Raw genomic sequence first — 14,887 nt, 5'->3', positions numbered from 1 at the left:
TATGACTATCATCAGCAAATATTAGTAAAGAAATATTTTTGAATTGAGATTTTATAATGTGCCTCATTCATATTGTATTGAACGGTACATGCTTCAGAATATTTGCGATGTTTTTATCTACTACTTTATAAAATTTTCATAAAATAAAATAAGACCTTATTCTTCTTTTCTCTTAATAGTGCTTTAGGTGATTATCAGCTCCCTTCCCCTTTCCTTACCATGGTTGATTTGTGGCTCCAGCTACTTTCTAGTATAACATCATAGACTTCCCATCCTTCATTCTCTTCATCCATAGATGCCAACTCTCCAGCATTGTTCTGGATTTCCCTGGAATTAAAATTAATCTTGTGCAAACATTTGCAAGCCCCAGGAGAAAATCATACAAATATTTAAGGAAAAGCTACCTTATCTTCCATTTTAAAAAAAATATTTGTTTAGCTATAGAAGCTCAAGAACATAAGAAACAGGAGCAGGAGTATCAGAGATAATGGGAACTGCAGATGCTGGAGAATTCCAAGATAATAAAATGTGAGGCTGGATGAACACAGCAGGCCAAGCAGCATCTCAGGAGCACAAAAGCTTAGGAGCAGGAGTAGGCTGTTCAGCTCATCAAGCTGCCCTGTCATTCTATAAGACCATGGCAGATCTGCTCAGGCCTTAACTCCCCTACTGTGCCAACTTCTCATAGCTCTCAACTTGTCTATATTTCAAAAATCTATCTACCTCCTCTTTAAATACCTGCAGTGACCTAGCCTCAATAACTCTCTAGGGTAGAGGATTCCAGACATTTACTACTCTCTGAGGGAAGAAATTGTTTCACATCTCAATTTTAGGAGTAGCCCTTTATTCTGTAATTATTGTAAACTTTGTTTTAACCAGCACCTTATGAACCATCACTCTTGATAAACTGGCAGAAATTGTAAACCTCAAATAACACGATTTACTGTGAAATCTGAATATTTATGCTATAAGTAAGGAATTACAGTGATGTGTATATCCCTGCATAACATTTCTATTACTTACTGTATGTTTTTGCATTGATTTTGGAAGGTATATTATTTTTACAGACATTGTTTGAAGGATGTTGATGTTTTGAAGCTTTGCTTGGTCAGGGTTTACTGCAGTTATGTGCACCTCTTGATTATCTAAAATATTTGACTAACCAGCATACTCCCTGAGGTGTTGGTTAATAAAATGTTTGCTGTAAGTCTCCTAGTTTGAGATTGTTCCACTAATGAAAACATATCCTCAACATCTACCTCAGAATATTGTATGTTTCAATTAGATCACCCTAATTCTTTGAAATACAGATGAATAAAGTTCTGATCAGAGATAATGGGGTGCTTGGCCTGCTGTGTTCATCCAGCTTCACACTTTGTTATCTTGAATAAAGTTCTAACCTGTTTAGCTATTGTCGAAAAGTCAATCCCTTCAGCCTAGTGAATCTCAAAATATTGGGATTCTGATTCTAATGTGACACAAACTAACATTGAAGAACTCTTCACTGTTGTAGATCCACAATGTGAAAGTAGAAACTCCTCTGCCACACCCCTGTATTTTCTCATCAGGATTGTCCACATAATCAGACTGTGAAGAATCACTTCCTGCCTGGATGTCAAATCTCATTTGTACACATAAGGACACTGTAGATGCATAAGTTAATGTCTCTTTTTTCTCTCTACATCTCTCTTTTTCAGAACCTGACCAGAAGAGCTGAAAACTTCCAAACTAAAAGTTATAACTTTGGGACTGAAGCAAAACCTGAATTCCAGGCCACAAAAGGAAGGTCAAGAATTTTCTTTGCAAGCGTTTCTAACATGAAATGATTACTTTTATGGGTGAGTTTATTAATAACGCATCAATTTTTTTTGTTTTTCGTAAAGCCAAACGTAAAACCCACATTGACAGCAGAAACCAATTAGTAGAGAATATGAATTGAACAAAAATTAATAAATCATGACCTTTGTTCTTTTTGCTATTAGTTTTAATCTACTAATTTAATGCACAATCTCCTGTAATTGGAGCTTTATATTATGTAGGCTCACAGTAGTTGAGCAAACATCTTTAAACTTGCAGACAATAAAGAGGGTACATAGGAACAAAGCAAGCAAAATTTTTAAATAAAGCTGGATTATTATTGTTAACAAAGTGTGAAGCTGGATGAACACAGCAGGCCAAGCAGCATCTTAGGAGCACAAAAGCTGACGTTTCTGGATTATTGTATTAGTTTTCTTTGAAATACCTTAGGTTATTTTTCTATGTTAGGCTTGTTATCTGAAGGTAAGTTATTGTTTGTTAATTGAGTCAATGAATTGCAGTTGCAGTTCAATCAAAATAAATAGAACATGAAAAGTAAGGAACAAGGAATAAAGAGAGAATATAGTTTAAATGAAATAGAGTGATGATGACAAAGAGATGAAGGTTTTGAAACTCATGGTAGGCATAAGAAGTGATATTCCTTTGCCTAAGTGCCACACTGAATTTTTCATTTGTATTCGTCAATGCAGGAATGTCACCAACGAAAGGTATAATGATTAAGTCTTTTTCTTGTGAATACAATGCTGAGCTTGTTCTCACTTTATTTCATTCTTGACTCTCCATTCTGAGGAACTGATTTTTCCTTGCCCTGTGCGTTTACATTCAAACTTATATTTTGCAATTGCGCAGTAATATCATGTTTCCTCTGAATCAGTAGCTTCTGCGTTAAGATCCACCCTGGAGACTTTACATCACCTAGGCATGCATTTCAATGCTGTGCTGATGGAGTACAGCACTGTTAGCAGTGCCTTTTTGAATGATATGACAGATGAAACCAAGGTGGCCTCTCTAGATGTAAAACAAAATTCCGTTGGGACTATTCCCAAAAGTAGGAGAATTCTTCATTTCTTGGACAACAACTATCCCTCAACCAACTTCAGAAAAACAAATGATTTGGTTATTATCACAGTGCTATTTGTGAGATGTTACTCAATGTAAATTTGTCCTTCAGAAGGTATGGAAATGAGCAAGATTTTAAGTTACAAGGAAGGGTTAAAACTTGATATATTCTCTTTGGAAAGGAGGAGACCTGACCTGACAGCACACATTATAGTTTACATTTTATTTTTGAAGTTATAAAAACTTAATTCAATATAGTAAATAATTTCTATGAATCGATTATGAGTGTTTTTAATATTGGGCAACAGTTTGGGCTGCACGAGGGCCACTCAGCTCCTGACTTCATGACAGCCTTGGATTAGATATGGACAAAAGAGCTAAACTCCAAATGTGAGGTGAGAGTGGTTACTAATGGCATCAAATCAGCATTTTGTGGCATTAATTGTGGCATCAAGGAAGTGAAGTCAATGGGACTCAGGAGGAAACCTCTCTACTGGTTGCAGTCATTCCAAGCACAAAGGAGGATGATTGCTGGGGGTCAATCATCCCAGTTACAGGGTATCACCACAAGGATTCCTCAGGGTCGAGTCCTAGGCCAAATCATCTTCAGCTGTTTCATCATTGACCTTTTCATCATGAAGTCAAAAACAGGGTGTTTGCTGATGATTGCATAATCTTAAGTGCTACTCAGAATTCCTCAGTTACTGAAATAGTCCATATTCATATGTGGCATAAACTAGACAACATCAATGCTGGGTTGATAGGTAGTTAATGGCATTTATACTACGCAAGTGCAAGTTGGTGAATTGACCATTTCCAACAAGAGAAAATCTAACCATCACCTCTTGATGTTCAATGGCATTATCACCGCTGGATTCCCTCATTATCTGTGTGTGTGTATGAGTGTGAGATGGGAAGGTGGTGATAGTGGGGGTACCATTCTCCAGAATGTGAGCCATGATAAATGTGATGGTGACAAAAGCATGTGAAAGAGTAGGAATCCTGCAGCAACTGACTTACCTCATGACTTCCCAAAGTATGTCCATATGTTAGATACTTTTCAAAAGCTTTGCAGAATAAGTGACTAAAACAGTTTTTTTTAAAAAATGCTTTAAGTATTCATCCTTTCTGATTGTGCATCGGCTCTGCGTCCTCTTTAAGGATGAGTAATTCCTTAAGGATCACTCCTTTAAGCATGAGTTTGGAGAGCGGTTGATGTGAGATGGAACAGGAGGAGGCTGAGGCCCTGCAGACTCCCAGGCAATTATGTCCATGAAGTCTTGCATCTTTCACCTCTGAACCTGCAAGTTCTGGCAACAATCATTTTACGAGGATGTTACCTGGTATGGAGGGAAGATCTTATGGGGAAAGGCTGAGGCTGTTTTCGTTAGAGAGAAGAAGGTTAAGAGGTGACTTAATAGAGACATACAAGATGATCAGAGGATAAGAAGGGTGGACAGTGAGAGCCTTTTTCCTCAGATGGTGATGGCTAGCACGAGGGGTCATAGCTTTAAATTGAGGGGTGATAGATGTAAGACAGATGTTAGAGGTAGGTTCTTTACTCAGAGGTAGTAAGGGCGTGGAATGTGCTGCCTGCAACAGTAGTAGACTCGCCAACTTTAAGGGCATTTAAATCTTCATTGGATAAACATATGGATGATAATGGAATAGTGTCGGTTAGATGGACAGTTCGGTGCAACATCGAGGGCTGAAGGGCGTGTACTGCACTGTAATGTTCTATGTTCTATTATCTACAAGGCCCAAGTCAGAAATGTGATAGAATACTCCCCACTCCAAAAATTCTTAAGAAGCTTGACACCATTCAGGCCAAAGTAGGCTACTTTATTGATACTGCATCCAAAATCATTTACTTCCTCTACCACCAATGCACATTGCTGGTGCTGTGTAACATCAAAAGATACACTGCAGCACCTCATCAAGACTCTTTCAACAGTACCTTCCATGGAGGACATTGGTAGAAACTACACAGGAGGACTGCCACCTGTGACTTGCCCTGCAAGCCACACACCATCCTGACTTGAAGCACGTCGCCACTTTTTTATTGTTGCTGAGTTGAAATTCTGGAACTTACTTCAGACAGCACTCTAAGTGTATCTATCCCCATATACAGCACTGTTTCAAGAAAGCAGCTTGCACTACCTTCTCATTATAAGTTAGGAATGACCAATAAATGCTTGCCAGCAATGCCTGCATGCCACGAATGAAAAAAATAAGTTGTTAAAATGTTGGGAACTGAGACGTGTGACATACATCGTTCTCACCCAAATATTAATAGAGGTAGTAATAAGTTTAGGGAAGACCATTAAAGCATAAGGTACGAATGGATGTCTTTTTCTGATAAAATTATGTAGAATATGGTAAGAGGGTTTATACAATTTGTGTCTAAATCCTTTAACTGATCCAAAGAAATTATGATGTTCATATCAATAAGTATAAATTGTTGTTTATGTAATTTCTATCATTGGATATTTTTGCCAATTTTGTAGGATTAATTGTTTTGTGATTCCAAATATCTGTTTTGGAGCTTCTTGATAGTTCATTGAATAGATTCATTTCCTGATATGCACTGATCATACAGTTTGGGAGATAATCAGATATGAATCCTCAGCTACATTATATTAATTGGTCCTAACTGGAGTGACAATACAGTTACAAAATCAGAAATTGCTGGAAAACTTCAGCAGGTCTGGTGGTATCTGTGGAAAGAAAGCAGAGTGAACATTTTGGTTTAGTGACCTTCCCCAGTGACAATAAAAATGCTTGCTTGGATTGCATGCCCTAAGGTTATTAAGTAGAATGTCAACTTAGCTTTGAATGTTCAACATCATCAGATGGTTTGCTGTTGGACGTGCAAGTACCAATGGCTGAATAATCAACTGACAATGAAATGTGGAGAATGTTCACCAGAGTGTGTGAGTTTGAGTGCCAGTGCTGGTATATTAATCAACCAGGTAATACTTCCAATGCATTAAACAAAATAATTGGTTTTTCCTTCAAGTAAAAATAATGCAATCCAGCCATTCATACAAATTTCTTAGACATATTCTACTGTCCTAATGCATCAGTCCTTGTTTCTGGGGAGACATACCATCATCCTTATGACATGCACAGTTAATCGAGTAAACAAATACTTTTTATAAAGCTTGAGGAACACAATACAGCATATGCTGCCATTGACCTCTCCTGAAATTAATTTGTGTGCTGGAAATAATGTGGGCAACTGTTTTATTGTACAATGTTCCAGGTCAAAATGAATTACACAGCTGCATATCGACATCACCGTTGATAAACACATACACCTGAATTTCAAGCAGCTTCCTTTTCAAACCTGGCTTTGAGCCTCAATAACTGCTTTTGCTTTACAATGCAGAATCATGGAAAATTTGATGTCTGTGACAAACCATAGCAGAACAGAACAATCCAACAAAAAATAGGTGTTTGATCATTTGCATTGACTGAACACCAATTGCTCACATTATGAGCATTGCAATGACTTTTAATAACAAAGTTTGATGTGAGGTTTAGCTACATAAACTCAAAGCAACAAAATAATAGTTCATTGCAAGACTAATAGCCTGCTAGGTTCATTTCAGTTATTAAACCATATGGTGCAAAAATTATACCCAAACAACTTACAAGTAGAATTATTTCAGACCTCCAGCATCCACAGTACTTTGTTTTTGCTCCTAATGAATATATTGATGACTGTTTTACTTTGTTTGATAATATTCGCAAGCCAGTTTCCTACTAAGAAAAAGTTGAACTTTTGGGGTTATCCTGCTGTGAAGGAAATTATTGCCTCAGAATGAACAACTCTAAGATATAAAGGGCTGTTTGGCATGAAAACTTTCTGAGAAAAATGGTACTGTTCATTGTCTTGAACTATGTGTTCATGTTACTGGATGAAACAGAACTCTATCCAACTTCTGGTGCCTAATAGTTAAATTGTTTCTGAAGAAGGACGCTTTGGAACTGATATTATGGAACTAGAAAGCTTCACGCATTGGACCTGAGTGTTTTTATTGTCAGGTATTGGGATCTACACTCTTTCTCTTTGGCACAATGCGTATATTATGGGTTCCAACATTAGAATCATACATGCAAGTTAGACACAGGTCTCAGTAGAATTTGGAATTTTATTTAGATTTGGGAAAAGTTCCAATATAACTAGAAAGCCTTGGTAGTGCTTGGCATCCATAATAGGTCCGTACACTGCAGACATGTAATGAAATTCCACTGCATAGCAAGTATGGGCTGCCTATGGAAGCTGCCTTCTGTGGTAAGCACAGGTAAAAGTTGTTGAGAAAAGGTCCACGTGACAATAGAAGGCTGTAGACTTCAGACATGCCATTTAAATATTTTCATTGTCTCGCAGTTTGTGATTTATATTTATTTTTAGAATCAATTGGATTGTGACTGACAAGATCTCAACAGTGTTTTTAAGGAAAAATAAACAATTATTTCGAAAAAGAAATTGAGGACTGCATGTTCTCATCAAATACAAAATTCTTAATGAATGAAGATTGTGTAGGAAATAACATACAAACGAGAAAATTCAATATTCACACTCCCAAAACATGATTTTCAGGGAGGAAAGTGGCAAGAAGAGCAGAAAATTGGATGGGTTAGTCCAGACTGAGAGTTGCCACCTTTCTACCATCTCACTAATGAAATGCTAGGCAAGAATGTCTGTTCTTGACTCATCACTAATTGAGGCCCTTAAATGTTAAATTAACAGCCACTTAATTGTGACAAGTTGTCACCAGCCCAATTACTTATTGTCCCAGCAGGCAATGACTATCCTCATGCCATATTCCCAACCTTGCAAGATCCAAAAGATCTGACTAATTGACAGTTTCTGGAAGAACAGGACTCTAGTATGGAGGCTTATGATTTACTGCGAAGCTTGCTGGTCAACTCTGTTGTGGCTGATAAAATCTTGGTGAGCTTTTTTGCTGAAAGGGGCAGGAAGTCAGTTTCACCTGATAACGCTGCCACCAAATGAGCAGGAAGAAAACATATGACCTGTTAAGTTTTCTGTACCGTTTAACATTTTAACTTGGTTGCACTTTGGCTTCTTCTCCATTTTCCAACCTGCTCCCCATATTCCTTGATTTCCTAAGTGATCAAAAACATGTTTATCCCAGCCTCAAATATATTCAACAGTGAAGTATCCGCACTGTCTGGTGTAGAAAATTCCATAGATTTACAACACTCTTATTGAAGTAATTTCTCCTTATCATAGTTCTAAATAATTACCCCATTCTCACAAGACTGTGTTCCTGTCAAGATTTTCTGAAGGAGGGTCCAGACCCAAAATGTTAGCTTTCCTGCTGCTCTGATGCTGCTTGGCCTGCTGTGTCCATCCAGCTCTACACCTTGTTATCCCTGTGCTCCTGTTGGTTAGTGTAATACAGCAGCAGAGATCCAAGAACCACTCTTCTTTGACAGTTTCCAAGGATATCCATCATTTGCAGGCATGTTCTAATTTGTGTGCATCTATCCAATCTTGTTCCTACAAAATCCCTGTAAAGATACTATATAGTCAATGTGCAGACAGACAATGTGACACATGAATTTGTGCATCTTTTCTATTAATGCCACTATCCCTAGATTACAATGGTTAATACATTCAGCAGCAGTTCATTGGTTTATGTTCCATGTCATTAGTTGATTCTGTAGATTCAGACTTACTTCTTTGACATGACTGATGACATCAGTTGGTATGGCAACAAGGCCCATGCCAAATCATTGACCTATTTAGAGTTAGAATTAGAATACCCTTTATTGTCACTCTATTTACAATCTATTTATGAAGTTTTGGAACAATTAATTCACTGCCTGGACCACTTAAGGATTCTAAAGAATAGACTTGAAGGAAACAGCAAGTCATCATGTGCTATATTTTCCATAATATCTCAATAAAGAGAGTCATCAGTGTACTAAACATAGCCAAGCGGCAGCCTTCAGACAATCATGAGATTGAAAGGGACCTTCAGGATGAGTGCTGAGGATAAAATGCTCGGCACTGGCACCATTAACAAGTCTCTGTTTTTTCTTTCAACTGAGTTGCAACACTGCCACTGTGGAATTATCCTGAAGGTAATGATAATTGATTTTTTTTCTCATCCTCCTTCTCCACCTCCTTGTCCTCCTCTTCCTCCTCCTTCTTCTTCTTCATCTTTTTCTTCTTCTTCAGGAATGGTTGCCAGCTCCTTATGAGGAAAGGAAGATACCTTGCTGGTGTGGTGAGTCTATTCTCACTGGAGGTGAAAGTCAACAATAACAGATTGGGCATTTAGTAGACAGTTTGCCCACTTTCCTTTCTACTGACTTAAAAATAATTTTTTTCAATAAAGTATAGCTTCCATTTAACTCGCATACCTACGATGATTATTTTGACTATCTTTGAGACATAGCACTGACAAGTTCTATCAACTACATCCAAAATCAAAGTCTATCCAGCTTGACTGATAACCAAGATTCAAAAATATACTTGATGCATAAACAAAAATCATTGAAGTCAATAAAACATACTTTTTATCAATTGTGGTTGCATATTCCTCTTTTTTTAAATCAACCTTTTCAGAAATGTTATTACACACCAACAAATGGAACTTGAACTGGGCCCTATAGGTCCGAAGATAGGGACTGTATCACTGCAACATGGGTGTCCTTCTAAAATGGCATTTTTACTGTACTTTTTATCCAACTTGTGCCTTTATCATCATGTAATTGTTGTAGATATTTTCATTATTAACCTATTCAGAGGTCTTATGACCTCTGGAGCAAGTGGAGCTTGAACCTGGGCTGCCTGGCTTAGAGCTAGGGACACAGCCATTGCACCATAAGAGCATCCAGTATTCCTCTGCTTGATATTTTATAATCAGTTTTGCTGAAAATTGACGTGCCTGTGGAGTTGGTAGTACCCAGGCCCCCTAGCTTACAAGCAGGGGTATCACCATTGTACCGTAGGAGCGCCCCCCACCCCCATTTCTCTGCTATCTGTTATTAGTCAAAATCACTTGCATCGATCTGTTCAGAGATGCTATTGCACACCTCTGCAGCAGGTGGGCCTTGAACCTGGGCTTCTTGGTCCAAGGGTTGGGGAAACTACCACTGTAGCAGAAGGGTGCTCTATCATCAAACACCTAAAAGGTTGGGAGGGTGCAGTGGAGAGCTAACAACCAATCTGCCAATGAGTTTACTTTTTAAGTACAGGAAAGTAATTGGACTGTAGTGAAAGCTACTAATTATTTGCCTTATGAATGGAATAGCACAACAATTGTAGACAGATCTGCATTATGGAAAGGTTAATATCTAGAATTGAGATTTCTATCAAATATTGCCTTGTTGAGAGGCAATCACTTGACATGCTCATGTAGTATGATTACAAATAAATTAGCATGAATAAATGTACTGAACAACTGAATGGTTCAGTTTTATTTGGAAAATGTACATCAGAATTTCTGTAGAAATTTGGATTACAGTGAACTCAAAAGTGTTTATTCAAAATGAACAAAATCCAGTCAGGTTCAAAACTGGCAAAAACCAAATAGTTCTGCTTTTGAATGTGACTCCAGACCCACACCAATGTGGTTGACTCTTAACTGCCCTCTGAGCAATTAGGGATAGGCAAATGCTGCCTGACCAGCAGCACCCTCATCCCATGAATGAAAAAATAACTGAGCTACCTTAATTTACACACTTAACCACCTTCTCAAAAAAATACTGTCAAACTCTTTAGATATTAAATCTCCCTGACAAAGCCATGCTAACGATCCTTGATTAACCCTTGCCTGTCCAGCACAAATGGCAACCTTATTGCCCATACACCCTCTCCCCTCCCAACTCAATCAAGCCACAGAACAAGTCGTGGTTCAGTGGATTGTGCAGGAGGGCCAAGTGCAGCACCAGGCATAGCTAAAAATGATGTGTCAAAAAGTTTTTGAGAAGATTTGTGGCTCAGGCTGTGGATGAGGTTGTTGGCGAGCAAGTCTACAACTTGAATGAGGTGTCAACATTGTGAAGCTACCAAACAGGACTACTTACATGCCAAACAGTATAAGCAGCAAGTGATAGGGCTAAGTAATGCCGCAACCAATGGATCAGATCGAAGCTCTGCAGTCCTGCCACATCCAATTGTGTATGGTCGTGAGCATTTAAACATCTCACTGGAGGAGGAGGCACCACAAATGTCCCAATCCTCAATGATGGAAGAGTCCAATGCATCAGTGCAAAAGGTAAGGCTGAAGCATTCGCAATAATGTTCAGCCAGGAGTTAATGGATGATCCATCTTAGCCTGCACCAGCATCACAGAAACCAGCCTTCAACCAATTTGATTCATTCAATGTGATATCAAGAAATGGTTGGAGGCATTGGATTCTACAAAAGCAATGGGCCCTGACAACATTCCGGCAATAGTACTGAAGACTTGTGCCCTGGAACTTGCTGCTCCCTTGGTTGCCCTGGTATGTTCTGAATACAAAAAGCAGAACAAATTCAACAAAGCCAATTACCACTCCATCAATCTTGACCATCACTGGAAAGTGTCACATCAACAGTGCTATTAAACAACACTTGTTTTGCAATACCCTGCTCGCTGATGCCCAGTTTGGGTTCATTCATTGAGCCATTCAGTGCCTGACCTCATTACAGTCTTGGTTCAAACATAGGCAAATGGTAGACAGAAGAGCTGAATTCCAAAGGTGGGTGAGGGTGCCTGCCCTTGACATAAAGGACACATTAGATTAAATATGGCATCAAGGAGCCCTAAAAAACTAGTCAGTGGGAATCTGGGAAATCTCTCCATTGGTTGGAGTGATACCTGGCACAAAGGAAGATGATTAAGGGTGTTGGAAGCAGTTATTTCAGTTCAAGGATATCTCTGCAGGAGTTCCTCAGGGTAATGTCCAAGGCCTAACCATTTTCAATTGCTTCAACATTGATAGTCCCTCTATCATAAGTTCACAAGTGGGAATGATGGCTGATTATCGCACAACGTTCAGCACCATTTGTGATTCCTCTGAAACTGAAGCAATCCCGTGTATAAATACAACAAGACCTAGAGAATAACAAGGTGTAGAGCTGGATGAACACAGCAGGCCAAGCAGCATCAGAGGAGCAGGAAGGCTGATGTTTCAGGCCTAGACCCTTCTTCAGAAATGGAGATATTGCTGGCTCGAATCTTCATTTCTGAAGAAGGGTCTTGGGCAGAAATGTCAGCCTTCCAGCTCCTCTGATGCTGCTTGGCCTACTGTGTTCATCCAGCTCTGCACCTTATTATTTCAGATTATTATTTCAGATTCTCCAGCATCTGCAGTTCCTACTATCTCTAAGACCTGGAGAATATCCTGGTTTGTGCTGAAAAGTGGCAACTAACATTTGTGCTATACCAATGCTAATCAATGACCATTTCCAACAAGAGGGAATCTAACTAGTGTCTCTTGGATCCTCCATTAACAAGATCCTGGTTGTTACCATTGACCAGAATCTGAACTGGACTCACCATATAATTACATTACCTAGTAGAGTAGGTCAGAGGCTAGGAATCTTGCAGTAAGTCACTTCCTTACTCCCCCAAAGCCTGTCCACCATCCAAAAGATGTAGGTCACTTTCCTAAATCACTTGCCTATATGAGTGCAGCTCCAACATTACTCACAAAGATTGATATTATCAACGAGCTTGATTTGTATCATTTTCGTAAACATTCAGTCACTGTCATTGATGCTCAATAGTAACAGTGTTTACCATATACAATATACTGTGCAAAAATTCACCAAGGCTCCTGAGACAGTACCTTCAAGACCCACAACCAGTCCCATCTAGAAGGGCAACAGCAGCAGATACATGGGAAATCCACCACTCGCAAGTTCCTCTCCAAGTCACTTCCCATCCTGACTTGGAAATACACATGCCTGCCTTGATGTCTACCTCCCTGGTGGCATTGAGCATCTACAGTCAACATGAACTACAGGAGTTCGAGAAGGCACTTCATCACTACCTTCTCCAGGGTAACAAGGGATGGACAATAAATGTTGGCCTTGCCAGCAATATCTTCATGCCACGAATGAAGTTTTTAAAAAAAAATTCCTGAGTTTCATCATCGCATTCCAGAATCTTTGTCAGACAGATGTGAATGTTCACTGCTTTAATATAGCCATTCTATCACCGAACAGGCTAATTGTGTGAGGTTACATGTCACATTTTATCTGATGTAGATGGTCACCTAACCAGCACTTTCTAAGCATTTAATTGATGCCAGTGATGCATTTTGCTACAAAAACTGACTTGTTTTGTCCAGTTTGTAATATGTGAGCCGTCAGCATGGCTTCATGGCCACATTTATTCTGTGAGTCATGTGAAATATGTAGTGGTACGCTACACTTTAGAAGAAGAGTGTACATTGTTAGCATGAACAATTGTGATATGGCAATGAGATCTAATCTGGTTAACTATGAAGTGCATATTTAGGGATGACCTCATTAACAGTTAATGGGATATATTACAATGTCTAGCAGGAGAGTGTGATCAGGGCAACAAATGCTACTTGCATTATTTCAACATGAATTCAGGTTAATTCAGTTCAGTTCTCCAGAAACCTGATATCATTCAACTGAGCACTGTATTGTTAGCTTTGGTTACACATTGTGATATTTTAAGAGGCATGCTGCTGCCATATCACTGCGTCATTCCAAGATATAGCTAACAAATCAGGTCTTCCTGATGTTTGGTCTTTGCAAATTCAGGAAGGTTACATTGGTGTTGTTATCTGTTGTGCAAGATTATGAGCCAGACACCAGCAAAATGCATGCCCTTCGAAGACTGGTGTACAAACCTTTTTTTTAATATATATTTTTGGCAGGTATGATGAGGGAAACAGAGATTCCAAGTGATTAATTTCATACAAGTTGGAGTATTGCCCTATTGAAAACAACGATATTCAGGTAGAAAACATTGAAAAGTGTAATCACATCTGACATTGTCTTTAGGTAATAGCATTGTGAAGAAACTGATAACGTATATAAATGTTATCAGAGATAATGGGAACTGCAGATGCTGGAGATTCCAAGATAATAAAATGTGAGGCTGGATGAACACAGCAGGCCAAGCAGCATCTCAGGAGCACAAAAGCTGACGTTTCGGGCCTAGACCCTTCATCAGAGAGGGGGATGGGGGGAGGGAACTGGAATAAATAGGGAGAGAGGGGGAGGCGGACCGAAGCTGGAGAGTAAAGAAGATAGGTGGAGAGAGTGTAGGTGGGGAGGTAGGGAGGGGATAGGTCAGTCCAGGGAAGACGGACAGGTCAAGGAGGTGGGATGAGGTTAGTAGGTAGCTGGGGGTGCGGCTTGGGGTGGGAGGAAGGGATGGGTGAAAGGAAGAACCGGTTAGGGAGGCAGAGACAGGTTGGACTGGTTTTGGGATGCAGTGGGTGGGGGGGAAGAGCTGGGCTGGTTGTGTGGTGCAGTGGGGGGAGGGGATGAACTGGGCTGGTTTAGGGATGCAGTAGGGGAAGGGGAGATTTTGAAACTGGTGAAGTCCACATTGATACCATATGGCTGCAGGGTTCCCAGGCGGAATATGAGTTGCTGTTCCTGCAACCTTCGGGTGGCATCATTGTGGCAGTGCAGGAGGCCCATGATGGACATGTCATCAAGAGAATGGGAGGGGGAGTGGAAATGGTTTGCGACTGGGAGGTGCAGTTGTTTGTTGCGAACTGAGCGGAGGTGTTCTGCAAAGCGGTCCCCAAGCCCAACGTATATAAATGTTATTTTATTTTCTATCGCTTTTCACAAGCTCAGTACTTCCCAAAGCACTTAAAATCATTTCAGTACTGTTGAAGTGAAAAAACTGAAAATTATTCAGTAATTTTGGCAACATTTTTGGTGAGAGAAAGGAACTGAGTGGTGTTAAAGGAGAAATTGTTCAATGTGAGAACGTATCTACTCAAATGAAGGAGACTGGTGGTAGTTGAGAACTAGTTGTCT

The 14,887-nt window shown here is 39.5% G+C and overlaps 1 protein-coding gene across 9 annotated transcripts in view; it reads left to right on the top strand.

Annotated features, from left to right (window-relative positions):
• atxn1a (ataxin 1a) overlaps positions 1 to 14,887 on the top strand; it is a 346,456-nt gene that overhangs the window by 105,407 nt on the left and 226,162 nt on the right. For 8 of the 9 annotated variants that reach the window (XM_048555139.2, XM_048555149.2, XM_048555131.2 and 5 more), the window contains one exon: positions 1,698 to 1,838. The gene's annotated coding sequence lies outside the window, so the exon portion shown is untranslated. Of the gene's footprint in view, positions 1 to 1,697; positions 1,839 to 9,097; positions 9,147 to 14,887 lie in introns of all 9 variants that reach the window. The other variant, XM_059653503.1, reaches the window with a different exon arrangement.

This window comes from Stegostoma tigrinum, chromosome 2 (assembly GCF_030684315.1).
Source record: "Stegostoma tigrinum isolate sSteTig4 chromosome 2, sSteTig4.hap1, whole genome shotgun sequence".
NCBI classification, from domain to species: domain Eukaryota; kingdom Metazoa; phylum Chordata; class Chondrichthyes; order Orectolobiformes; family Stegostomatidae; genus Stegostoma; species Stegostoma tigrinum.
Note: the sequence above shows the minus strand (reverse complement) of the source record. Positions and strands in the feature narration are given on the sequence as shown.